At 44.6% G+C, this 3,761-nt stretch overlaps 1 pseudogene; it reads right to left on the minus strand.

Moving 5' to 3' along the window:
• Window positions 1–2,222: 2,222 nt before the first annotated feature.
• LOC118632555 lies at window positions 2,223–2,617 on the minus strand (annotated as a pseudogene).
• Between the last annotated feature and the right edge of the window lie 1,144 nt (window positions 2,618–3,761).

Genomic DNA, 3,761 nt, shown 5'->3' on the forward strand with positions numbered 1-3,761 from the left:
GTCGCTTTCACGTCGATGTTTCTCTCTCTCTCTCCCCCTCTCACTCTATCTGAACAAAATATCGAAAAAATGTCCTCAGGCAAGGATAAAAATATATATATATAAGAAATAAACAAACTTTTCATAGACATTATTTCTAACGGCCACATAATAACATCTCCCTAGAGGAGGCCTCTCCTCCTGGATTCCCATCCACTCTCAATGACTCAAAATATTGCTCTTAGCACTTGGATATTTTTTTTTTACTCTTTTATTGTCAAATATATAAAGTCCAAATAACACCAATGTATAACAACAAATAATCATAGATGAGCTCTCTTACAACCACTTTCCAGGCCAAGAATCAGACAAAAGCCAGCCCCCAGAATCCACCATGTGTTCCCTCCGTCCTCCAAACTTTCAGCTACAACATTTAAAAAGGTCAGTGTATTACAATTTCATAATGTAATGGCTTTGCACCATAGTAGAGGAGTAACCTTTGCCCAAAAAAGAGACAGTTCTTTTTCCTGAGCTTTGCATGTAGCTCAAAGGCATCTGACCCCCCAGAATTTGTTTAAAAATCACACCTCTTGACAGTCATATAAACACCATAACTTTGCCCTAACACTCTTTTCCTTGGACTCACTGGCTTTCAAGACATTTCTAATGACCATTCCCAGATGCCTGGATCTGCTTGTCCTGCAATCGGATCTTGCAGCTCTAAAAATAGCTTCCTTTTATGTTTAACCCTGGCTTTTCAGATCTCCCCAGAGGTCTCTCAACTGGCCTTTGCCTCCTGTCTAATTACCTCTGTCCTGGAATCTCTGCCAGGCAAGTCTCCCTTCTCCTGTAATGCAAATATTAACTCACTTCAACATCCACTAATTAGAAGTTTTTTCCTACCCTACCCAGACAGGGATACTCTCAAAACCAGAGAGGGTCCAGGCATTTTTGTCATGGTTCTCTACTCCCATCTGTACCTCTTACTTGAATAAATGATGTTATGAAATTATACCAATGTGGGTTATTCCCTGAGGTCCTGAGATCTTTTGATCTTTCAGTATTTTTTGTTCCGAGCTTAATACTCCTGGGAGCGTACATATCATGCACGTTCAGCCTCAGGGCCACAGGAGGCTGTGAACAGTGAGCTCAGCAAGCTGATAAAGGTATTCGTGCTGCCCCAGCTCCTCCGAGAGAACAAACATTGTAAATGTCAGACACAAAGCTGCAGTGAGGTCAACCATGGAAACCGTGTAGCATAAACTAAAGGTATCAGGGACAGTGTAAAAGTAACACTTTCATTGAGATAGAAAATAAAAGCAAAATCTGAGAACACTTTGATGACACTCAACCTAAGCTGCCATTGGTCCCTCGGCACGCCCCATGCTTTTAACTCTTCTTCAGTCAAGTGATCTTTTGGCCATAGTTGGTTGAGGTTCCGTCCTTGGTAACCAAATATTTGAAAAGTGTCTAAATGAAAGTCATTCTTATTTATCCCTGGTAACCTCAGCTTCTTTTACTTGTTCTCTCTCTGGCCTCAGCTCTTCTCTCACTTGGTTCAGAATTCATAGACGAGAATTCTTAGGACGGAATGCATGAATCATCAGTGTCCCAGGAAATAACAGTCCTATTTGGTTGCAAGTGACAGAAAACCAATCTAAGGAACATTAGCTCTTTTGTCTGTAAAGTCCAGGGGAGTTTCTGACTTCTAGACCACTTGATTCAGAGACTCAAACAAGGTCAAATGGACTTGGTATCTCTCCATCATCAGCCCCACCTGCTTCTGGGTTTGTTCCACTATAATGAAAGGCCTCATTTCACATCACCCAACTCCATCCTTGGCTCACATTGGGTCACCTCGGAGCCAGTAACTGTGGTCAGGAAGTTGAGATAAGTTGAATGGTCAATGGCCTGGAGCTTGGCTAGTCTTGCCCAAACATGAGGGTGGAAAGGAGTGACTCTTAAGAACCAAGGTGCATTTTCAGAAGATTTGGGAATAGATGCCAATAGGGAAAAAAAAAGCAAGAGATGTGCACTGTGTAGGCTCAGGAGCTATAAGTATGCCCTAGCATTATTGCCAAACTGTAACCCATGGGCTGACTATCAGATTCATCTGAGGTCTTGTTTGTTTTTTAAAAGTTTATTAATCCTCTCATGAAAAATCTGCACAATCACCACAGATAAAGTCACTGAAGAATCTTTACACCTTCTGTTGTCTAATCTTCAGCTCACTGCCAGATATTTCATTTCTTTTTGCCAGCACCAACATTGGCCTTTGAGTCCCCCTGACTTTCTTCATTCTGTTCTTGCGTTTCTTCCTGTTTCCTCGAGGTCTTCTTCTCCTCATAGAGGCCATGTCTTGTAAGTCTATGTTTGCATTCATTTTTCTTTGCATAATCCAAGGAATCACAAATCATGCTAAAGCCAGTTGTCTTGCCAGCACCAAAATGGGTTCTGAATCCAAGCACAAAGATGACATCTGGTGTGGTCTTATACATTTTGGCTAGTTTTTCCTGAATTTCTGTCTTGGGTACTGTTGCCTTCCCAGGGGGAAGGACATCAATGACCATTTTTTTTTCCGCTGAAGTAGTCTGTTGGTCATGAGCTTCCTGGTCCAGATAGTTACTGTAACACTCATGATGGAAGTTGATCTTTAAGCAACCAGGGAGGAAAAGAGCTCCACTCTCTTGTTGTTTATTTTTTTAATGCAGAGACCTACAGAGTCAGCAGATCTTGAGGTGGGGCTTTGCAACTAGCACAGTTATCAGGCTCTTCCATTGACTCAGATTTGCAGCCAGGCTGTGAATTACTGCTGCTACTCACATGGATTGTTCAGGACCAAGGATAGCAGTCCCTAATGCACCTCTCGCAGGAGCTGTTATGCTCCAGCAAGCCTGGGTACCAAGAGTGGCAGGGCCCCAGGTGGGGGAGAAAGTCTCTGAAGAGGGTCTCCCCTGTAACAGTCCCCTGTCAAGCTATTGCCGCCTAGAAGAACGGGAAGCAGCTCTTCTTTCTGGTGCTCACATCTTGCTTCCTCTGCTCCGGAGCCTCTGTGCTGGCAAAGCCAACCTCTTGCTTTGCCCCTTGGCATCTGGATTCAAGGCCTTTCAAAACATTAATCCTCATCATTCCCTTAATATAGCATTAAATCTACAGATGGGCCCTGTGACAAAGGCACCACTGAGAAAAAGGACCCCAGCTGCTGGCTTAACATTCCATCTTTGTCTAAAATGTATGAGAAGGGAAAAGGTATTTTTAAACATGCATCCATTTAACAAGATCAAGGATGTTACAGCAGAGGTCTTTCTTGGATCATCCAGATGACAGCAACCTCCCAGAAGCCCAGCCTCGAGTGAACACCCCTGTCCTGGTAACAGGAACTGTCTGTGTACACGCCCTGAGGATGGACAGGCAGCGGCAGTCTGGTGGAGCCCAGCCTGTGCTGGAATTCCAGGGATGCCTTTTATGGCTGTCCTAGAGTCCACTCCTTCTCTTTCTGTGAGCAGCACCCCAAATTTCCTGTTGCGGAATCCCTTCCTCTCCATGGGAAAGTTAACCTTAGATTTGGTTTGGGGGCTCTGCCCAGTGCTTCCCCATGGCAGCACGCACAGATCTGAGGATCTGTTGAGATGCTGATTCTGAGTCACTCTGTCCAGGGTGGACCTGAGATGCTGCCTCTGTGAACACACCCAGTGTGCATCTGTGGGTCCTGTCTGTTTGGGGTCCAGGCTCTCTGGCTGCCTCTCCCACCCTGCGAGTTCCCAGTGTCCCTGCCTTAACCC

Source organism: Molossus molossus, unplaced genomic scaffold, assembly GCF_014108415.1.
Source record: "Molossus molossus isolate mMolMol1 unplaced genomic scaffold, mMolMol1.p scaffold_m16_p_17, whole genome shotgun sequence".
Classification (NCBI taxonomy): Eukaryota; Metazoa; Chordata; class Mammalia; order Chiroptera; family Molossidae; genus Molossus; species Molossus molossus.